This window comes from Ictidomys tridecemlineatus, unplaced genomic scaffold (genome assembly GCF_052094955.1).
Source record: "Ictidomys tridecemlineatus isolate mIctTri1 unplaced genomic scaffold, mIctTri1.hap1 Scaffold_5318, whole genome shotgun sequence".
Lineage (NCBI taxonomy): Eukaryota > Metazoa > Chordata > Mammalia > Rodentia > Sciuridae > Ictidomys > Ictidomys tridecemlineatus.
In genome coordinates, this window is record NW_027523509.1 from 23,816 (window position 1) to 46,295 (window position 22,480).

Below are 22,480 nucleotides of genomic sequence, written 5' to 3' on the forward strand. Positions count from 1 at the left end.
CACCACGGTGGCTCATTCGGGATCCAAAGCGCGTATGGGCTCTCTCAGGACGCACATCGACCACCATGCATGCGGCCTCACGGGCGCACCGAAAGCACACAAGGATACTAAGGCTCTTTCCTGAAGCACTTCTGATGCCCCAACTCGAGAGCCAACCATCTATCAGGGGGATCCATTAACACAAGTGGCAGCAAAAGTACCCGCTTGTGGGAAGACCCAGTTCCTCCATTTGCATTCCCTCTATGTCCATCTACTCTCATCCAGGCACTGGTCCCTCTGGAGACCCACCCTTCCTTCCCCTGGTGGACCATGGCTCCTGCCAACATTGTGTGGCAATACCACTGGCAACACTGAAGCATCTCCAGGAAAAGAGAAAACCCATCAGACTCCCGGAAACACCACGCCCCTGTGCACTAAAGAAGGGTCTCCCCTGCTTTGCGCTGGGCCTGCCTCCGGCCCCCGATGAACGTGGACCTCAGTTTTCTCTGGGACACCCAGCAGACCAGCACGGCGCGACTCGCCTTGGCCAAAACGTCTCCAGTGCACAAGAGGAGGAGAGTTATCCTCCTGTGCCACGGCCCAGAACCCCCTAGTACGGCTGAACCCTACCGCCGAACACCCACTAGGAAATCTTCCCGGGCAGGCCAACGTCTTCCCCCAGGCCTTGAGCTCTGGATCACCCATGCATGCCGAAACCAAAGGAGGACTGACACTCAGAGGACCACGGGCTCGGGGTCCTAACGCCAGGTGAACTCGGCAGAAAGGGGCCTTCCCTTCCAGGGTCCATTCCGACACGGCCCCCGTCGAAAAAGGGCCACAGGGTTCTCCCCTCCACCACCCAGCTCACTGCAGCCCCCTACGTCTACGTGGTGGACCTCAGTTTCGATGAGAGAGACGGTATAGAGTTTTCACTCATTTTGTTCAGCTTCCAAGGAATGTTTTTGTGGGAGTCATCATCGATCCACGCTTGTGACCCTCACCTGGCAAGGAGCAACCTCGGTGACCTGGGGCGAGGGGACGCTTACCATCGTCAGCTACGAAGGGCCACACTCAGGAAACAGAGGGCACGCGCAGGCGGGCGCTCCCCGTCCTCCCTGGGCATCTTCCCACAGCCAGAGGAGCCGGCGGCAACCTTTCGATCCTTCCGTGGAAACACGACCTGCCGTGCGTATGCAAGGAGACAAAAGAGAGGGAGGCCCGTGAAAAATCACCATGACTGGCCTGCTCCGCAGCCTGCTGCTCCTCAGTTCACACTCTTTAGGGACGGCAGCCTTTTCAGTTGCCCACGCCATGCCGGCCTGAGCTCAGTTCCCATGTGGCTCTTAAGCTGCCCAACAAACTCTTCCCACAACGGGAAAGCCATCTGAGAATCTCCATCCAACTCTACAAACCAATCTCACCCTGACTCCTTCCCTCCACAGGATGTCCAAGCAAGAAAGGACGAACCTGAGAAAGTACGTCCTCTGCAAAGCTCCTGCCTTTCTGGGCCATCGCCACGGGCATCTGGGAGCCCCACGTGACATGGATTCCAACAGGAGCTCCAGCCCCACCCATACGTTCCAATGCCTGAACCCCACAACTTGTGCAGGAGAGGAGACCCTCAACGCCTGTCCAGCGCCTATGAAAGGCACTTGGCAAAGAGGTGAATTTCATCACTCTCTACTTCCTTCAGGCACAGGCAACAATCCTTACGAATGACTTTGGACCCAGTTAGGCCTTTCCACTACCCAAACCATTCACGGCTGTCCTACGCTCAAAAACGAGACGCTGACGTCTCGGGTTCACATGCGCCTCCTACAAGAGAAGTCATCCCTGAGGTCTGCCACCACGGTGGCTCATTCGGGATCCAAAGCGCGTATGGGCTCTCTCAGGACGCACATCGACCACCATGCATGCGGCCTCACGGGCGCACCGAAAGCACACAACGATACTAAGGCTCTTTCCTGAAGCACTTCTGATGCCCCAACTCGAGAGCCAACCATCTATCAGGGGGATCCATTAACACAAGTGGCAGCAAAAGTACCCGCTTGTGGGAAGACCCAGTTCCTCCATTTGCATTCCCTCTATGTCCATCTACTCTCATCCAGGCACTGGTCCCTCTGGAGACCCACCCTTCCTTCCCCTGGTGGACCATGGCTCCTGCCAACATTGTGTGGCAATACCACTGGCAACACTGAAGCATCTCCAGGAAAAGAGAAAACCCATCAGACTCCCGGAAACACCACGCCCCTGTGCACTAAAGAAGGGTCTCCCCTGCTTTGCGCTGGGACTGCCTCCGGCCCCCGATGAAAGTGGACCTCAGTTTTCTCTGGGACACCCAGCAGACCAGCACGGCGCGACTCGCCTTGGCAAAAACGTCTCCAGTGCACAAGAGGAGGAGAGTTATCCTCCTGTGCCACGGCCCAGAACCCCCTAGTACGGCTGAACCCTACCGCCGAACACCCACTAGGAAATCTTCCCGGGCAGGCCAACGTCTTCCCCCAGGCCTTGAGCTCTGGATCACCCATGCATGCCGAAACCAAAGGAGGACTGACACTCAGAGGACCACGGGCTCGGGGTCCTAACGCCAGGTGAACTCGGCAGAAAGGGGCCTTCCCTTCCAGGGTCCATTCCGACACGGCCCCCGTCGAAAAAGGGCCACAGGGTTCTCCCCTCCACCACCCAGCTCACTGCAGCCCCCTACGTCTACGTGGTGGACCTCAGTTTCGATGAGAGAGACGGTATAGAGTTTTCACTCATTTTGTTCAGCTTCCAAGGAATGTTTTTGTGGGAGTCATCATCGATCCACGCTTGTGACCCTCACCTGGCAAGGAGCAACCTCGGTGACCTGGGGCGAGGGGACGCTTACCATCGTCAGCTACGAAGGGCCACACTCAGGAAACAGAGGGCACGCGCAGGCGGGCGCTCCCCGTCCTCCCTGGGCATCTTCCCACAGCCAGAGGAGCCGGCGGCAACCTTTCAATCCTTCCGTGGAAACACGACCTGCCGTGCGTATGCAAGGAGACAAAAGAGAGGGAGGCCCGTGAAAAATCACCATGACTGGCCTGCTCCGCAGCCTGCTGCTCCTCAGTTCACACTCTTTAGGGACGGCAGCCTTTTCAGTTGCCCACGCCATGCCGGCCTGAGCTCAGTTCCCATGTGGCTCTTAAGCTGCCCAACAAACTCTTCCCACAACGGGAAAGCCATCTGAGAATCTCCATCCAACTCTACAAACCAATCTCACCCTGACTCCTTCCCTCCACAGGATGTCCAAGCAAGAAAGGACGAACCTGAGAAAGTACGTCCTCTGCAAAGCTCCTGCCTTTCTGGGCCATCGCCACGGGCATCTGGGAGCCCCACGTGACATGGATTCCAACAGGAGCTCCAGCCCCACCCATACGTTCCAATGCCTGAACCCCACAACTTGTGCAGGAGAGGAGACCCTCAACGCCTGTCCAGCGCCTATGAAAGGCACTTGGCAAAGAGGTGAATTTCATCACTCTCTACTTCCTTCAGGCACAGGCAACAATCCTTACGAATGACTTTGGACCCAGTTAGGCCTTTCCACTACCCAAACCATTCACGGCTGTCCTACGCTCAAAAACGAGACGCTGACGTCTCGGGTTCACATGCGCCTCCTACAAGAGAAGTCATCCCTGAGGTCTGCCACCACGGTGGCTCATTCGGGATCCAAAGCGCGTATGGGCTCTCTCAGGACGCACATCGACCACCATGCATGCGGCCTCACGGGCGCACCGAAAGCACACAACGATACTAAGGCTCTTTCCTGAAGCACTTCTGATGCCCCAACTCGAGAGCCAACCATCTATCAGGGGGATCCATTAACACAAGTGGCAGCAAAAGTACCCGCTTGTGGGAAGACCCAGTTCCTCCATTTGCATTCCCTCTATGTCCATCTACTCTCATCCAGGCACTGGTCCCTCTGGAGACCCACCCTTCCTTCCCCTGGTGGACCATGGCTCCTGCCAACATTGTGTGGCAATACCACTGGCAACACTGAAGCATCTCCAGGAAAAGAGAAAACCCATCAGACTCCCGGAAACACCACGCCCCTGTGCACTAAAGAAGGGTCTCCCCTGCTTTGCGCTGGGCCTGCCTCCGGCCCCCGATGAACGTGGACCTCAGTTTTCTCTGGGACACCCAGCAGACCAGCACGGCGCGACTCGCCTTGGCCAAAACGTCTCCAGTGCACAAGAGGAGGAGAGTTATCCTCCTGTGCCACGGCCCAGAACCCCCTAGTACGGCTGAACCCTACCGCCGAACACCCACTAGGAAATCTTCCCGGGCAGGCCAACGTCTTCCCCCAGGCCTTGAGCTCTGGATCACCCATGCATGCCGAAACCAAAGGAGGACTGACACTCAGAGGACCACGGGCTCGGGGTCCTAACGCCAGGTGAACTCGGCAGAAAGGGGCCTTCCCTTCCAGGGTCCATTCCGACACGGCCCCCGTCGAAAAAGGGCCACAGGGTTCTCCCCTCCACCACCCAGCTCACTGCAGCCCCCTACGTCTACGTGGTGGACCTCAGTTTCGATGAGAGAGACGGTATAGAGTTTTCACTCATTTTGTTCAGCTTCCAAGGAATGTTTTTGTGGGAGTCATCATCGATCCACGCTTGTGACCCTCACCTGGCAAGGAGCAACCTCGGTGACCTGGGGCGAGGGGACGCTTACCATCGTCAGCTACGAAGGGCCACACTCAGGAAACAGAGGGCACGCGCAGGCGGGCGCTCCCCGTCCTCCCTGGGCATCTTCCCACAGCCAGAGGAGCCGGCGGCAACCTTTCAATCCTTCCGTGGAAACACGACCTGCCGTGCGTATGCAAGGAGACAAAAGAGAGGGAGGCCCGTGAAAAATCACCATGACTGGCCTGCTCCGCAGCCTGCTGCTCCTCAGTTCACACTCTTTAGGGACGGCAGCCTTTTCAGTTGCCCACGCCATGCCGGCCTGAGCTCAGTTCCCATGTGGCTCTTAAGCTGCCCAACAAACTCTTCCCACAACGGGAAAGCCATCTGAGAATCTCCATCCAACTCTACAAACCAATCTCACCCTGACTCCTTCCCTCCACAGGATGTCCAAGCAAGAAAGGACGAACCTGAGAAAGTACGTCCTCTGCAAAGCTCCTGCCTTTCTGGGCCATCGCCACGGGCATCTGGGAGCCCCACGTGACATGGATTCCAACAGGAGCTCCAGCCCCACCCATACGTTCCAATGCCTGAACCCCACAACTTGTGCAGGAGAGGAGACCCTCAACGCCTGTCCAGCGCCTATGAAAGGCACTTGGCAAAGAGGTGAATTTCATCACTCTCTACTTCCTTCAGGCACAGGCAACAATCCTTACGAATGACTTTGGACCCAGTTAGGCCTTTCCACTACCCAAACCATTCACGGCTGTCCTATGCTCAAAAACGAGACGCTGACGTCTCGGGTTCACATGCGCCTCCTACAAGAGAAGTCATCCCTGAGGTCTGCCACCACGGTGGCTCATTCGGGATCCAAAGCGCGTATGGGCTCTCTCAGGACGCACATCGACCACCATGCATGCGGCCTCACGGGCGCACCGAAAGCACACAACGATACTAAGGCTCTTTCCTGAAGCACTTCTGATGCCCCAACTCGAGAGCCAACCATCTATCAGGGGGATCCATTAACACAAGTGGCAGCAAAAGTACCCGCTTGTGGGAAGACCCAGTTCCTCCATTTGCATTCCCTCTATGTCCATCTACTCTCATCCAGGCACTGGTCCCTCTGGAGACCCACCCTTCCTTCCCCTGGTGGACCATGGCTCCTGCCAACATTGTGTGGCAATACCACTGGCAACACTGAAGCATCTCCAGGAAAAGAGAAAACCCATCAGACTCCCGGAAACACCACGCCCCTGTGCACTAAAGAAGGGTCTCCCCTGCTTTGCGCTGGGACTGCCTCCGGCCCCCGATGAAAGTGGACCTCAGTTTTCTCTGGGACACCCAGCAGACCAGCACGGCGCGACTCGCCTTGGCAAAAACGTCTCCAGTGCACAAGAGGAGGAGAGTTATCCTCCTGTGCCACGGCCCAGAACCCCCTAGTACGGCTGAACCCTACCGCCGAACACCCACTAGGAAATCTTCCCGGGCAGGCCAACGTCTTCCCCCAGGCCTTGAGCTCTGGATCACCCATGCATGCCGAAACCAAAGGAGGACTGACACTCAGAGGACCACGGGCTCGGGGTCCTAACGCCAGGTGAACTCGGCAGAAAGGGGCCTTCCCTTCCAGGGTCCATTCCGACACGGCCCCCGTCGAAAAAGGGCCACAGGGTTCTCCCCTCCACCACCCAGCTCACTGCAGCCCCCTACGTCTACGTGGTGGACCTCAGTTTCGATGAGAGAGACGGTATAGAGTTTTCACTCATTTTGTTCAGCTTCCAAGGAATGTTTTTGTGGGAGTCATCATCGATCCACGCTTGTGACCCTCACCTGGCAAGGAGCAACCTCGGTGACCTGGGGCGAGGGGACGCTTACCATCGTCAGCTACGAAGGGCCACACTCAGGAAACAGAGGGCACGCGCAGGCGGGCGCTCCCCGTCCTCCCTGGGCATCTTCCCACAGCCAGAGGAGCCGGCGGCAACCTTTCAATCCTTCCGTGGAAACACGACCTGCCGTGCGTATGCAAGGAGACAAAAGAGAGGGAGGCCCGTGAAAAATCACCATGACTGGCCTGCTCCGCAGCCTGCTGCTCCTCAGTTCACACTCTTTAGGGACGGCAGCCTTTTCAGTTGCCCACGCCATGCCGGCCTGAGCTCAGTTCCCATGTGGCTCTTAAGCTGCCCAACAAACTCTTCCCACAACGGGAAAGCCATCTGAGAATCTCCATCCAACTCTACAAACCAATCTCACCCTGACTCCTTCCCTCCACAGGATGTCCAAGCAAGAAAGGACGAACCTGAGAAAGTACGTCCTCTGCAAAGCTCCTGCCTTTCTGGGCCATCGCCACGGGCATCTGGGAGCCCCACGTGACATGGATTCCAACAGGAGCTCCAGCCCCACCCATACGTTCCAATGCCTGAACCCCACAACTTGTGCAGGAGAGGAGACCCTCAACGCCTGTCCAGCGCCTATGAAAGGCACTTGGCAAAGAGGTGAATTTCATCACTCTCTACTTCCTTCAGGCACAGGCAACAATCCTTACGAATGACTTTGGACCCAGTTAGGCCTTTCCACTACCCAAACCATTCACGGCTGTCCTACGCTCAAAAACGAGACGCTGACGTCTCGGGTTCACATGCGCCTCCTACAAGAGAAGTCATCCCTGAGGTCTGCCACCACGGTGGCTCATTCGGGATCCAAAGCGCGTATGGGCTCTCTCAGGACGCACATCGACCACCATGCATGCGGCCTCACGGGCGCACCGAAAGCACACAACGATACTAAGGCTCTTTCCTGAAGCACTTCTGATGCCCCAACTCGAGAGCCAACCATCTATCAGGGGGATCCATTAACACAAGTGGCAGCAAAAGTACCCGCTTGTGGGAAGACCCAGTTCCTCCATTTGCATTCCCTCTATGTCCATCTACTCTCATCCAGGCACTGGTCCCTCTGGAGACCCACCCTTCCTTCCCCTGGTGGACCATGGCTCCTGCCAACATTGTGTGGCAATACCACTGGCAACACTGAAGCATCTCCAGGAAAAGAGAAAACCCATCAGACTCCCGGAAACACCACGCCCCTGTGCACTAAAGAAGGGTCTCCCCTGCTTTGCGCTGGGACTGCCTCCGGCCCCCGATGAAAGTGGACCTCAGTTTTCTCTGGGACACCCAGCAGACCAGCACGGCGCGACTCGCCTTGGCAAAAACGTCTCCAGTGCACAAGAGGAGGAGAGTTATCCTCCTGTGCCACGGCCCAGAACCCCCTAGTACGGCTGAACCCTACCGCCGAACACCCACTAGGAAATCTTCCCGGGCAGGCCAACGTCTTCCCCCAGGCCTTGAGCTCTGGATCACCCATGCATGCCGAAACCAAAGGAGGACTGACACTCAGAGGACCACGGGCTCGGGGTCCTAACGCCAGGTGAACTCGGCAGAAAGGGGCCTTCCCTTCCAGGGTCCATTCCGACACGGCCCCCGTCGAAAAAGGGCCACAGGGTTCTCCCCTCCACCACCCAGCTCACTGCAGCCCCCTACGTCTACGTGGTGGACCTCAGTTTCGATGAGAGAGACGGTATAGAGTTTTCACTCATTTTGTTCAGCTTCCAAGGAATGTTTTTGTGGGAGTCATCATCGATCCACGCTTGTGACCCTCACCTGGCAAGGAGCAACCTCGGTGACCTGGGGCGAGGGGACGCTTACCATCGTCAGCTACGAAGGGCCACACTCAGGAAACAGAGGGCACGCGCAGGCGGGCGCTCCCCGTCCTCCCTGGGCATCTTCCCACAGCCAGAGGAGCCGGCGGCAACCTTTCAATCCTTCCGTGGAAACACGACCTGCCGTGCGTATGCAAGGAGACAAAAGAGAGGGAGGCCCGTGAAAAATCACCATGACTGGCCTGCTCCGCAGCCTGCTGCTCCTCAGTTCACACTCTTTAGGGACGGCAGCCTTTTCAGTTGCCCACGCCATGCCGGCCTGAGCTCAGTTCCCATGTGGCTCTTAAGCTGCCCAACAAACTCTTCCCACAACAGGAAAGCCATCTGAGAATCTCCATCCAACTCTACAAACCAATCTCACCCTGACTCCTTCCCTCCACAGGATGTCCAAGCAAGAAAGGACGAACCTGAGGAAGTACGTCCTCTGCAAAGCTCCTGCCTTTCTGGGCCATCGCCACGGGCATCTGGGAGCCCCACGTGACATGGATTCCAACAGGAGCTCCAGCCCCACCCATACGTTCCAATGCCTGAACCCCACAACTTGTGCAGGAGAGGAGACCCTCAACGCCTGTCCAGCGCCTATGAAAGGCACTTGGCAAAGAGGTGAATTTCATCACTCTCTACTTCCTTCAGGCACAGGCAACAATCCTTACGAATGACTTTGGACCCAGTTAGGCCTTTCCACTACCCAAACCATTCACGGCTGTCCTACGCTCAAAAACGAGACGCTGACGTCTCGGGTTCACATGCGCCTCCTACAAGAGAAGACATCCCTGAGGTCTGCCACCACGGTGGCTCATTCGGGATCCAAAGCGCGTATGGGCTCTCTCAGGACGCACATCGACCACCATGCATGCGGCCTCACGGGCGCACCGAAAGCACACAACGATACTAAGGCTCTTTCCTGAAGCACTTCTGATGCCCCAACTCGAGAGCCAACCATCTATCAGGGGGATCCATTAACACAAGTGGCAGCAAAAGTACCCGCTTGTGGGAAGACCCAGTTCCTCCATTTGCATTCCCTCTATGTCCATCTACTCTCATCCAGGCACTGGTCCCTCTGGAGACCCACCCTTCCTTCCCCTGGTGGACCATGGCTCCTGCCAACATTGTGTGGCAATACCACTGGCAACACTGAAGCATCTCCAGGAAAAGAGAAAACCCATCAGACTCCCGGAAACACCACGCCCCTGTGCACTAAAGAAGGGTCTCCCCTGCTTTGCGCTGGGCCTGCCTCCGGCCCCCGATGAACGTGGACCTCAGTTTTCTCTGGGACACCCAGCAGACCAGCACGGCGCGACTCGCCTTGGCCAAAACGTCTCCAGTGCACAAGAGGAGGAGAGTTATCCTCCTGTGCCACGGCCCAGAACCCCCTAGTACGGCTGAACCCTACCGCCGAACACCCACTAGGAAATCTTCCCGGGCAGGCCAACGTCTTCCCCCAGGCCTTGAGCTCTGGATCACCCATGCATGCCGAAACCAAAGGAGGACTGACACTCAGAGGACCACGGGCTCGGGGTCCTAACGCCAGGTGAACTCGGCAGAAAGGGGCCTTCCCTTCCAGGGTCCATTCCGACACGGCCCCCGTCGAAAAAGGGCCACAGGGTTCTCCCCTCCACCACCCAGCTCACTGCAGCCCCCTACGTCTACGTGGTGGACCTCAGTTTCGATGAGAGAGACGGTATAGAGTTTTCACTCATTTTGTTCAGCTTCCAAGGAATGTTTTTGTGGGAGTCATCATCGATCCACGCTTGTGACCCTCACCTGGCAAGGAGCAACCTCGGTGACCTGGGGCGAGGGGACGCTTACCATCGTCAGCTACGAAGGGCCACACTCAGGAAACAGAGGGCACGCGCAGGCGGGCGCTCCCCGTCCTCCCTGGGCATCTTCCCACAGCCAGAGGAGCCGGCGGCAACCTTTCAATCCTTCCGTGGAAACACGACCTGCCGTGCGTATGCAAGGAGACAAAAGAGAGGGAGGCCCGTGAAAAATCACCATGACTGGCCTGCTCCGCAGCCTGCTGCTCCTCAGTTCACACTCTTTAGGGACGGCAGCCTTTTCAGTTGCCCACGCCATGCCGGCCTGAGCTCAGTTCCCATGTGGCTCTTAAGCTGCCCAACAAACTCTTCCCACAACGGGAAAGCCATCTGAGAATCTCCATCCAACTCTACAAACCAATCTCACCCTGACTCCTTCCCTCCACAGGATGTCCAAGCAAGAAAGGACGAACCTGAGAAAGTACGTCCTCTGCAAAGCTCCTGCCTTTCTGGGCCATCGCCACGGGCATCTGGGAGCCCCACGTGACATGGATTCCAACAGGAGCTCCAGCCCCACCCATACGTTCCAATGCCTGAACCCCACAACTTGTGCAGGAGAGGAGACCCTCAACGCCTGTCCAGCGCCTATGAAAGGCACTTGGCAAAGAGGTGAATTTCATCACTCTCTACTTCCTTCAGGCACAGGCAACAATCCTTACGAATGACTTTGGACCCAGTTAGGCCTTTCCACTACCCAAACCATTCACGGCTGTCCTATGCTCAAAAACGAGACGCTGACGTCTCGGGTTCACATGCGCCTCCTACAAGAGAAGTCATCCTGAGGTCTGCCACCACGGTGGCTCATTCGGGATCCAAAGCGCGTATGGGCTCTCTCAGGACGCACATCGACCACCATGCATGCGGCCTCACGGGCGCACCGAAAGCACACAACGATACTAAGGCTCTTTCCTGAAGCACTTCTGATGCCCCAACTCGAGAGCCAACCATCTATCAGGGGGATCCATTAACACAAGTGGCAGCAAAAGTACCCGCTTGTGGGAAGACCCAGTTCCTCCATTTGCATTCCCTCTATGTCCATCTACTCTCATCCAGGCACTGGTCCCTCTGGAGACCCACCCTTCCTTCCCCTGGTGGACCATGGCTCCTGCCAACATTGTGTGGCAATACCACTGGCAACACTGAAGCATCTCCAGGAAAAGAGAAAACCCATCAGACTCCCGGAAACACCACGCCCCTGTGCACTAAAGAAGGGTCTCCCCTGCTTTGCGCTGGGCCTGCCTCCGGCCCCCGATGAAAGTGGACCTCAGTTTTCTCTGGGACACCCAGCAGACCAGCACGGCGCGACTCGCCTTGGCCAAAACGTCTCCAGTGCACAAGAGGAGGAGAGTTATCCTCCTGTGCCACGGCCCAGAACCCCCTAGTACGGCTGAACCCTACCGCCGAACACCCACTAGGAAATCTTCCCGGGCAGGCCAACGTCTTCCCCCAGGCCTTGAGCTCTGGATCACCCATGCATGCCGAAACCAAAGGAGGACTGACACTCAGAGGACCACGGGCTCGGGGTCCTAACGCCAGGTGAACACGGCAGAAAGGGGCCTTCCCTTCCAGGGTCCATTCCGACACGGCCCCCGTCGAAAAAGGGCCACAGGGTTCTCCCCTCCACCACCCAGCTCACTGCAGCCCCCTACGTCTACGTGGTGGACCTCAGTTTCGATGAGAGAGACGGTATAGAGTTTTCACTCATTTTGTTCAGCTTCCAAGGAATGTTTTTGTGGGAGTCATCATCGATCCACGCTTGTGACCCTCACCTGGCAAGGAGCAACCTCGGTGACCTGGGGCGAGGGGACGCTTACCATCGTCAGCTACGAAGGGCCACACTCAGGAAACAGAGGGCACGCGCAGGCGGGCGCTCCCCGTCCTCCCTGGGCATCTTCCCACAGCCAGAGGAGCCGGCGGCAACCTTTCAATCCTTCCGTGGAAACACGACCTGCCGTGCGTATGCAAGGAGACAAAAGAGAGGGAGGCCCGTGAAAAATCACCATGACTGGCCTGCTCCGCAGCCTGCTGCTCCTCAGTTCACACTCTTTAGGGACGGCAGCCTTTTCAGTTGCCCACGCCATGCCGGCCTGAGCTCAGTTCCCATGTGGCTCTTAAGCTGCCCAACAAACTCTTCCCACAACGGGAAAGCCATCTGAGAATCTCCATCCAACTCTACAAACCAATCTCACCCTGACTCCTTCCCTCCACAGGATGTCCAAGCAAGAAAGGACGAACCTGAGGAAGTACGTCCTCTGCAAAGCTCCTGCCTTTCTGGGCCATCGCCACGGGCATCTGGGAGCCCCACGTGACATGGATTCCAACAGGAGTTCCAGCCCCACCCATACGTTCCAATGCCTGAACCCCACAACTTGTGCAGGAGAGGAGACCCTCAACGCCTGTCCAGCGCCTATGAAAGGCACTTGGCAAAGAGGTGAATTTCATCACTCTCTACTTCCTTCAGGCACAGGCAACAATCCTTACGAATGACTTTGGACCCAGTTAGGCCTTTCCACTACCCAAACCATTCACGGCTGTCCTACGCTCAAAAACGAGACGCTGACGTCTCGGGTTCACATGCGCCTCCTACAAGAGAAGACATCCCTGAGGTCTGCCACCACGGTGGCTCATTCGGGATCCAAAGCGCGTATGGGCTCTCTCAGGACGCACATCGACCACCATGCATGCGGCCTCACGGGCGCACCGAAAGCACACAAGGATACTAAGGCTCTTTCCTGAAGCACTTCTGATGCCCCAACTCGAGAGCCAACCATCTATCAGGGGGATCCATTAACACAAGTGGCAGCAAAAGTACCCGCTTGTGGGAAGACCCAGTTCCTCCATTTGCATTCCCTCTATGTCCATCTACTCTCATCCAGGCACTGGTCCCTCTGGAGACCCACCCTTCCTTCCCCTGGTGGACCATGGCTCCTGCCAACATTGTGTGGCAATACCACTGGCAACACTGAAGCATCTCCAGGAAAAGAGAAAACCCATCAGACTCCCGGAAACACCACGCCCCTGTGCACTAAAGAAGGGTCTCCCCTGCTTTGCGCTGGGCCTGCCTCCGGCCCCCGATGAACGTGGACCTCAGTTTTCTCTGGGACACCCAGCAGACCAGCACGGCGCGACTCGCCTTGGCAAAAACGTCTCCAGTGCACAAGAGGAGGAGAGTTATCCTCCTGTGCCACGGCCCAGAACCCCCTAGTACGGCTGAACCCTACCGCCGAACACCCACTAGGAAATCTTCCCGGGCAGGCCAACGTCTTCCCCCAGGCCTTGAGCTCTGGATCACCCATGCATGCCGAAACCAAAGGAGGACTGACACTCAGAGGACCACGGGCTCGGGGTCCTAACGCCAGGTGAACTCGGCAGAAAGGGGCCTTCCCTTCCAGGGTCCATTCCGACACGGCCCCCGTCGAAAAAGGGCCACAGGGTTCTCCCCTCCACCACCCAGCTCACTGCAGCCCCCTACGTCTACGTGGTGGACCTCAGTTTCGATGAGAGAGACGGTATAGAGTTTTCACTCATTTTGTTCAGCTTCCAAGGAATGTTTTTGTGGGAGTCATCATCGATCCACGCTTGTGACCCTCACCTGGCAAGGAGCAACCTCGGTGACCTGGGGCGAGGGGACGCTTACCATCGTCAGCTACGAAGGGCCACACTCAGGAAACAGAGGGCACGCGCAGGCGGGCGCTCCCCGTCCTCCCTGGGCATCTTCCCACAGCCAGAGGAGCCGGCGGCAACCTTTCGATCCTTCCGTGGAAACACGACCTGCCGTGCGTATGCAAGGAGACAAAAGAGAGGGAGGCCCGTGAAAAATCACCATGACTGGCCTGCTCCGCAGCCTGCTGCTCCTCAGTTCACACTCTTTAGGGACGGCAGCCTTTTCAGTTGCCCACGCCATGCCGGCCTGAGCTCAGTTCCCATGTGGCTCTTAAGCTGCCCAACAAACTCTTCCCACAACAGGAAAGCCATCTGAGAATCTCCATCCAACTCTACAAACCAATCTCACCCTGACTCCTTCCCTCCACAGGATGTCCAAGCAAGAAAGGACGAACCTGAGGAAGTACGTCCTCTGCAAAGCTCCTGCCTTTCTGGGCCATCGCCACGGGCATCTGGGAGCCCCACGTGACATGGATTCCAACAGGAGTTCCAGCCCCACCCATACGTTCCAATGCCTGAACCCCACAACTTGTGCAGGAGAGGAGACCCTCAACGCCTGTCCAGCGCCTATGAAAGGCACTTGGCAAAGAGGTGAATTTCATCACTCTCTACTTCCTTCAGGCACAGGCAACAATCCTTACGAATGACTTTGGACCCAGTTAGGCCTTTCCACTACCCAAACCATTCACGGCTGTCCTACGCTCAAAAACGAGACGCTGACGTCTCGGGTTCACATGCGCCTCCTACAAGAGAAGACATCCCTGAGGTCTGCCACCACGGTGGCTCATTCGGGATCCAAAGCGCGTATGGGCTCTCTCAGGACGCACATCGACCACCATGCATGCGGCCTCACGGGCGCACCGAAAGCACACAAGGATACTAAGGCTCTTTCCTGAAGCACTTCTGATGCCCCAACTCGAGAGCCAACCATCTATCAGGGGGATCCATTAACACAAGTGGCAGCAAAAGTACCCGCTTGTGGGAAGACCCAGTTCCTCCATTTGCATTCCCTCTATGTCCATCTACTCTCATCCAGGCACTGGTCCCTCTGGAGACCCACCCTTCCTTCCCCTGGTGGACCATGGCTCCTGCCAACATTGTGTGGCAATACCACTGGCAACACTGAAGCATCTCCAGGAAAAGAGAAAACCCATCAGACTCCCGGAAACACCAGGCCCCTGTGCACTAAAGAAGGGTCTCCCCTGCTTTGCGCTGGGCCTGCCTCCGGCCCCCGATGAAAGTGGACCTCAGTTTTCTCTGGGACACCCAGCAGACCAGCACGGCGCGACTCGCCTTGGCCAAAACGTCTCCAGTGCACAAGAGGAGGAGAGTTATCCTCCTGTGCCACGGCCCAGAACCCCCTAGTACGGCTGAACCCTACCGCCGAACACCCACTAGGAAATCTTCCCGGGCAGGCCAACGTCTTCCCCCAGGCCTTGAGCTCTGGATCACCCATGCATGCGGAAACCAAAAGAGGACTGACACTCAGAGGACCACGGGCTCGGGGTCCTAACGCCAGGTGAACTCGGCAGAAAGGGGCCTTCCCTTCCAGGGTCCATTCCGACACGGCCCCCGTCGAAAAAGGGCCACAGGGTTCTCCCCTCCACCACCCAGCTCACTGCAGCCCCCTACGTCTACGTGGTGGACCTCAGTTTCGATGAGAGAGACGGTATAGAGTTTTCACTCATTTTGTTCAGCTTCCAAGGAATGTTTTTGTGGGAGTCATCATCGATCCACGCTTGTGACCCTCACCTGGCAAGGAGCAACCTCGGTGACCTGGGGCGAGGGGACGCTTACCATCGTCAGCTACGAAGGGCCACACTCAGGAAACAGAGGGCACGCGCAGGCGGGCGCTCCCCGTCCTCCCTGGGCATCTTCCCACAGCCAGAGGAGCCGGCGGCAACCTTTCGATCCTTCCGTGGAAACACGAACTGCCGTGCGTATGCAAGGAGACAAAAGAGAGGGAGGCCCGTGAAAAATCACCATGACTGGCCTGCTCCGCAGCCTGCTGCTCCTCAGTTCACACTCTTTAGGGACGGCAGCCTTTTCAGTTGCCCACGCCATGCCGGCCTGAGCTCAGTTCCCATGTGGCTCTTAAGCTGCCCAACAAACTCTTCCCACAACGGGAAAGCCATCTGAGAATCTCCATCCAACTCTACAAACCAATCTCACCCTGACTCCTTCCGTCCACAGGATGTCCAAGCAAGAAAGGACGAACCTGAGAAAGTACGTCCTCTGCAAAGCTCCTGCCTTTCTGGGCCATCGCCACGGGCATCTGGGAGCCCCACGTGACATGGATTCCAACAGGAGCTCCAGCCCCACCCATACGTTCCAATGCCTGAACCCCACAACTTGTGCAGGAGAGGAGACCCTCAACGCCTGTCCAGCGCCTATGAAAGGCACTTGGCAAAGAGGTGAATTTCATCACTCTCTACTTCCTTCAGGCACAGGCAACAATCCTTACGAATGACTTTGGACCCAGTTAGGCCTTTCCACTACCCAAACCATTCACGGCTGTCCTACGCTCAAAAACGAGACGCTGACGTCTCGGGTTCACATGCGCCTCCTACAAGAGAAGACATCCCTGAGGTCTGCCACCACGGTGGCTCATTCGGGATCCAAAGCGCGTATGGGCTCTCTCAGGACGCACATCGACCACCATGCATGCGGCCTCACGGGCGCACCGAAAGCACACAACGATACTAAGGCTCTTTCCTGAAGCACTTCTGATGCCCCAACTCGAGAGCCAACCATCTATCAGGGGGATCCATTAACACAAGTGGCAGCAAAAGTACCCGCTTGTGGGAAGACCCAGTTCCTCCATTTGCATTCCCTCTATGTCCATCTACTCTCATCCAGGCACTGGTCCCTCTGGAGACCCACCCTTCCTTCCCCTGGTGGACCATGGCTCCTGCCAACATTGTGTGGCAATACCACTGGCAACACTGAAGCATCTCCAGGAAAAGAGAAAACCCATCAGACTCCCGGAAACACCACGCCCCTGTGCACTAAAGAAGGGTCTCCCCTGCTTTGCGCTGGGCCTGCCTCCGGCCCCCGATGAACGTGGACCTCAGTTTTCTCTGGGACACCCAGCAGACCAGCACGGCGCGACTCGCCTTGGCAAAAACGTCTCCAGTGCACAAGAGGAGGAGAGTTATCCTCCTGTGCCACGGCCCAGAACCCCCTAGTACGGCTGAACCCTACCGCCGAACACCCACTAGGAAATCTTCCCGGGCAGGCCAACGTCTTCCCCCAGGCCTTGAGCTCTGGATCACCCATGCATGCCGAAACCAAAAGAGGACTGACACTCAGAGGACCACGGGCTCGGGGTCCTAACGCCAGGTGAACTCGGCAGAAAGGGGCCTTCCCTTCCAGGGTCCATTCCGACACGGCCCCCGTCGAAAAAGGGCCACAGGGTTCTCCCCTCCACCACCCAGCTCACTGCAGCCCCCTACGTCTACGTGGTGGACCTCAGTTTCGATGAGAGAGACGGTATAGAGTTTTCACTCATTTTGTTCAGCTTCCAAGGAATGTTTTTGTGGGAGTCATCATCGATCCACGCTTGTGACCCTCACCTGGCAAGGAGCAACCTCGGTGACCTGGGGCGAGGGGACGCTTACCATCGTCAGCTACGAAGGGCCACACTCAGGAAACAGAGGGCACGCGCAGGCGGGCGCTCCCCGTCCTCCCTGGGCATCTTCCCACAGCCAGAGGAGCCGGCGGCAACCTTTCAATCCTTCCGTGGAAACACGACCTGCCGTGCGTATGCAAGGAGACAAAAGAGAGGGAGGCCCGTGAAAAATCACCATGACTGGCCTGCTCCGCAGCCTGCTGCTCCTCAGTTCACACTCTTTAGGGACGGCAGCCTTTTCAGTTGCCCACGCCATGCCGGCCTGAGCTCAGTTCCCATGTGGCTCTTAAGCTGCCCAACAAACTCTTCCCACAACGGGAAAGCCATCTGAGAATCTCCATCCAACTCTACAAACCAATCTCACCCTGACTCCTTCCCTCCACAGGATGCCCAAGCAAGAAAGGATGAACCTGAGAAAGTACGTCCTCTGCAAAGCTCCTGCCTTTCTGGGCCATCGCCACGGGCATCTGGGAGCCCCACGTGACATGGATTCCAACAGGAGCTCCAGCCCCACCCATACGTTCCAATGCCTGAACCCCACAACTTGTGCAGGAGAGGAGACCCTCAACGCCTGTCCAGCGCCTATGAAAGGCACTTGGCAAAGAGGTGAATTTCATCACTCTCTACTTCCTTCAGGCACAGGCAACAATCCTTACGAATGACTTTGGACCCAGTTAGGCCTTTCCACTACCCAAACCATTCACGGCTGTCCTACGCTCAAAAACGAGACGCTGACGTCTCGGGTTCACATGCGCCTCCTACAAGAGAAGTCATCCCTGAGGTCTGCCACCACGGTGGCTCATTTGGGATCCAAAGCGCGTATGGGCTCTCTCAGGACGCACATCGACCACCATGCATGCGGCCTCACGGGCGCACCGAAAGCACACAACGATACTAAGGCTCTTTCCTGAAGCACTTCTGATGCCCCAACTCGAGAGCCAACCATCTATCAGGGGGATCCATTAACACAAGTGGCAGCAAAAGTACCCGCTTGTGGGAAGACCCAGTTCCTCCATTTGCATTCCCTCTATGTCCATCTACTCTCATCCAGGAACTGGTCCCTCTGGAGACCCACCCTTCCTTCCCCTGGTGGACCATGGCTCCTGCCAACATTGTGTGGCAATACCACTGGCAACACTGAAGCATCTCCAGGAAAAGAGAAAACCCATCAGACTCCCGGAAACACCACGCCCCTGTGCACTAAAGAAGGGTCTCCCCTGCTTTGCGCTGGGACTGCCTCCGGCCCCCGATGAAAGTGGACCTCAGTTTTCTCTGGGACACCCAGCAGACCAGCACGGCGCGACTCGCCTTGGCAAAAACGTCTCCAGTGCACAAGAGGAGGAGAGTTATCCTCCTGTGCCACGGCCCAGAACCCCCTAGTACGGCTGAACCCTACCGCCGAACACCCACTAGGAAATCTTCCCGGGCAGGCCAACGTCTTCCCCCAGGCCTTGAGCTCTGGATCACCCATGCATGCCGAAACCAAAGGAGGACTGACACTCAGAGGACCACGGGCTCGGGGTCCTAACGCCAGGTGAACTCGGCAGAAAGGGGCCTTCCCTTCCAGGGTCCATTCCGACACGGCCCCCGTCGAAAAAGGGCCACAGGGTTCTCCCCTCCACCACCCAGCTCACTGCAGCCCCCTACGTCTACGTGGTGGACCTCAGTTTCGATGAGAGAGACGGTATAGAGTTTTCACTCATTTTGTTCAGCTTCCAAGGAATGTTTTTGTGGGAGTCATCATCGATCCACGCTTGTGACCCTCACCTGGCAAGGAGCAACCTCGGTGACCTGGGGCGAGGGGACGCTTACCATCGTCAGCTACGAAGGGCCACACTCAGGAAACAGAGGGCACGCGCAGGCGGGCGCTCCCCGTCCTCCCTGGGCATCTTCCCACAGCCAGAGGAGCCGGCGGCAACCTTTCGATCCTTCCGTGGAAACACGACCTGCCGTGCGTATGCAAGGAGACAAAAGAGAGGGAGGCCCGTGAAAAATCACCATGACTGGCCTGCTCCGCAGCCTGCTGCTCCTCAGTTCACACTCTTTAGGGACGGCAGCCTTTTCAGTTGCCCACGCCATGCCGGCCTGAGCTCAGTTCCCATGTGGCTCTTAAGCTGCCCAACAAACTCTTCCCACAACGGGAAAGCCATCTGAGAATCTCCATCCAACTCTACAAACCAATCTCACCCTGACTCCTTCCCTCCACAGGATGTCCAAGCAAGAAAGGACGAACCTGAGGAAGTACGTCCTCTGCAAAGCTCCTGCCTTTCTGGGCCATCGCCACGGGCATCTGGGAGCCCCACGTGACATGGATTCCAACAGGAGTTCCAGCCCCACCCATACGTTCCAATGCCTGAACCCCACAACTTGTGCAGGAGAGGAGACCCTCAACGCCTGTCCAGCGCCTATGAAAGGCACTTGGCAAAGAGGTGAATTTCATCACTCTCTACTTCCTTCAGGCACAGGCAACAATCCTTACGAATGACTTTGGACCCAGTTAGGCCTTTCCACTACCCAAACCATTCACGGCTGTCCTACGCTCAAAAACGAGACGCTGACGTCTCGGGTTCACATGCGCCTCCTACAAGAGAAGACATCCCTGAGGTCTGCCACCACGGTGGCTCATTCGGGATCCAAAGCGCGTATGGGCTCTCTCAGGACGCACATCGACCACCATGCATGCGGCCTCACGGGCGCACCGAAAGCACACAACGATACTAAGGCTCTTTCCTGAAGCACTTCTGATGCCCCAACTCGAGAGCCAACCATCTATCAGGGGGATCCATTAACACAAGTGGCAGCAAAAGTACCCGCTTGTGGGAAGACCCAGTTCCTCCATTTGCATTCCCTCTATGTCCATCTACTCTCATCCAGGCACTGGTCCCTCTGGAGACCCACCCTTCCTTCCCCTGGTGGACCATGGCTCCTGCCAACATTGTGTGGCAATACCACTGGCAACACTGAAGCATCTCCAGGAAAAGAGAAAACCCATCAGACTCCCGGAAACACCACGCCCCTGTGCACTAAAGAAGGGTCTCCCCTGCTTTGCGCTGGGCCTGCCTCCGGCCCCCGATGAACGTGGACCTCAGTTTTCTCTGGGACACCCAGCAGACCAGCACGGCGCGACTCGCCTTGGCAAAAACGTCTCCAGTGCACAAGAGGAGGAGAGTTATCCTCCTGTGCCACGGCCCAGAACCCCCTAGTACGGCTGAACCCTACCGCCGAACACCCACTAGGAAATCTTCCCGGGCAGGCCAACGTCTTCCCCCAGGCCTTGAGCTCTGGATCACCCATGCATGCCGAAACCAAAGGAGGACTGACACTCAGAGGACCACGGGCTCGGGGTCCTAACGCCAGGTGAACTCGGCAGAAAGGGGCCTTCCCTTCCAGGGTCCATTCCGACACGGCCCCCGTCGAAAAAGGGCCACAGGGTTCTCCCCTCCACCACCCAGCTCACTGCAGCCCCCTACGTCTACGTGGTGGACCTCAGTTTCGATGAGAGAGACGGTATAGAGTTTTCACTCATTTTGTTCAGCTTCCAAGGAATGTTTTTGTGGGAGTCATCATCGATCCACGCTTGTGACCCTCACCTGGCAAGGAGCAACCTCGGTGACCTGGGGCGAGGGGACGCTTACCATCGTCAGCTACGAAGGGCCACACTCAGGAAACAGAGGGCACGCGCAGGCGGGCGCTCCCCGTCCTCCCTGGGCATCTTCCCACAGCCAGAGGAGCCGGCGGCAACCTTTCGATCCTTCCGTGGAAACACGACCTGCCGTGCGTATGCAAGGAGACAAAAGAGAGGGAGGCCCGTGAAAAATCACCATGACTGGCCTGCTCCGCAGCCTGCTGCTCCTCAGTTCACACTCTTTAGGGACGGCAGCCTTTTCAGTTGCCCACGCCATGCCGGCCTGAGCTCAGTTCCCATGTGGCTCTTAAGCTGCCCAACAAACTCTTCCCACAACGGGAAAGCCATCTGAGAATCTCCATCCAACTCTACAAACCAATCTCACCCTGACTCCTTCCCTCCACAGGATGTCCAAGCAAGAAAGGACGAACCTGAGAAAGTACGTCCTCTGCAAAGCTCCTGCCTTTCTGGGCCATCGCCACGGGCATCTGGGAGCCCCACGTGACATGGATTCCAACAGGAGCTCCAGCCCCACCCATACGTTCCAATGCCTGAACCCCACAACTTGTGCAGGAGAGGAGACCCTCAACGCCTGTCCAGCGCCTATGAAAGGCACTTGGCAAAGAGGTGAATTTCATCACTCTCTACTTCCTTCAGGCACAGGCAACAATCCTTACGAATGACTTTGGACCCAGTTAGGCCTTTCCACTACCCAAACCATTCACGGCTGTCCTACGCTCAAAAACGAGACGCTGACGTCTCGGGTTCACATGCGCCTCCTACAAGAGAAGTCATCCCTGAGGTCTGCCACCACGGTGGCTCATTCGGGATCCAAAGCGCGTATGGGCTCTCTCAGGACGCACATCGACCACCATGCATGCGGCCTCACGGGCGCACCGAAAGCACACAACGATACTAAGGCTCTTTCCTGAAGCACTTCTGATGCCCCAACTCGAGAGCCAACCATCTATCAGGGGGATCCATTAACACAAGTGGCAGCAAAAGTACCCGCTTGTGGGAAGACCCAGTTCCTCCATTTGCATTCCCTCTATGTCCATCTACTCTCATCCAGGCACTGGTCCCTCTGGAGACCCACCCTTCCTTCCCCTGGTGGACCAAGGCTCCTGCCAACATTGTGTGGCAATACCACTGGCAACACTGAAGCATCTCCAGGAAAAGAGAAAACCCATCAGACTCCCGGAAACACCACGCCCCTGTGCACTAAAGAAGGGTCTCCCCTGCTTTGCGCTGGGCCTGCCTCCGGCCCCCGATGAAAGTGGACCTCAGTTTTCTCTGGGACACCCAGCAGACCAGCACGGCGCGACTCGCCTTGGCAAAAACGTCTCCAGTGCACAAGAGGAGGAGAGTTATCCTCCTGTGCCACGGCCCAGAACCCCCTAGTACGGCTGAACC

At 57.1% G+C, this 22,480-nt stretch overlaps 12 non-coding genes across 12 annotated transcripts; all 12 read right to left on the minus strand.

Moving 5' to 3' along the window:
- Positions 1-871: 871 nt before the first annotated feature.
- Positions 872-963, minus strand: LOC144373935 (small nucleolar RNA SNORD116). Its single transcript, XR_013433484.1, has one exon. It is a non-coding gene; the product is annotated as a small nucleolar RNA SNORD116 (small nucleolar RNA).
- A 1,731-nt stretch (positions 964-2,694) lies between these two features.
- On the minus strand, positions 2,695-2,786 carry LOC144373936 (small nucleolar RNA SNORD116). Its single transcript, XR_013433485.1, has one exon. It is a non-coding gene; the product is annotated as a small nucleolar RNA SNORD116 (small nucleolar RNA).
- Positions 2,787-4,517: 1,731 nt separating this feature from the next.
- On the minus strand, positions 4,518-4,609 carry LOC144373938 (small nucleolar RNA SNORD116). Its single transcript, XR_013433487.1, has one exon. It is a non-coding gene; the product is annotated as a small nucleolar RNA SNORD116 (small nucleolar RNA).
- A 1,731-nt stretch (positions 4,610-6,340) lies between these two features.
- LOC144373939 (small nucleolar RNA SNORD116) lies at positions 6,341-6,432 on the minus strand. The gene has a single exon (XR_013433488.1). It is a non-coding gene; the product is annotated as a small nucleolar RNA SNORD116 (small nucleolar RNA).
- A 1,731-nt stretch (positions 6,433-8,163) lies between these two features.
- On the minus strand, positions 8,164-8,255 carry LOC144373940 (small nucleolar RNA SNORD116). Its single transcript, XR_013433489.1, has one exon. It is a non-coding gene; the product is annotated as a small nucleolar RNA SNORD116 (small nucleolar RNA).
- A 1,731-nt stretch (positions 8,256-9,986) lies between these two features.
- On the minus strand, positions 9,987-10,078 carry LOC144373941 (small nucleolar RNA SNORD116). The gene has a single exon (XR_013433490.1). It is a non-coding gene; the product is annotated as a small nucleolar RNA SNORD116 (small nucleolar RNA).
- Positions 10,079-11,808: 1,730 nt separating this feature from the next.
- On the minus strand, positions 11,809-11,900 carry LOC144373942 (small nucleolar RNA SNORD116). Its single transcript, XR_013433491.1, has one exon. It is a non-coding gene; the product is annotated as a small nucleolar RNA SNORD116 (small nucleolar RNA).
- A 1,731-nt stretch (positions 11,901-13,631) lies between these two features.
- LOC144373943 (small nucleolar RNA SNORD116) lies at positions 13,632-13,723 on the minus strand. The gene has a single exon (XR_013433492.1). It is a non-coding gene; the product is annotated as a small nucleolar RNA SNORD116 (small nucleolar RNA).
- A 1,731-nt stretch (positions 13,724-15,454) lies between these two features.
- LOC144373944 (small nucleolar RNA SNORD116) lies at positions 15,455-15,546 on the minus strand. The gene has a single exon (XR_013433493.1). It is a non-coding gene; the product is annotated as a small nucleolar RNA SNORD116 (small nucleolar RNA).
- Positions 15,547-17,277: 1,731 nt separating this feature from the next.
- LOC144373945 (small nucleolar RNA SNORD116) lies at positions 17,278-17,369 on the minus strand. Its single transcript, XR_013433494.1, has one exon. It is a non-coding gene; the product is annotated as a small nucleolar RNA SNORD116 (small nucleolar RNA).
- Positions 17,370-19,100: 1,731 nt separating this feature from the next.
- On the minus strand, positions 19,101-19,192 carry LOC144373946 (small nucleolar RNA SNORD116). Its single transcript, XR_013433495.1, has one exon. It is a non-coding gene; the product is annotated as a small nucleolar RNA SNORD116 (small nucleolar RNA).
- Positions 19,193-20,923: 1,731 nt separating this feature from the next.
- LOC144373947 (small nucleolar RNA SNORD116) lies at positions 20,924-21,015 on the minus strand. Its single transcript, XR_013433496.1, has one exon. It is a non-coding gene; the product is annotated as a small nucleolar RNA SNORD116 (small nucleolar RNA).
- Positions 21,016-22,480: the final 1,465 nt, after the last annotated feature.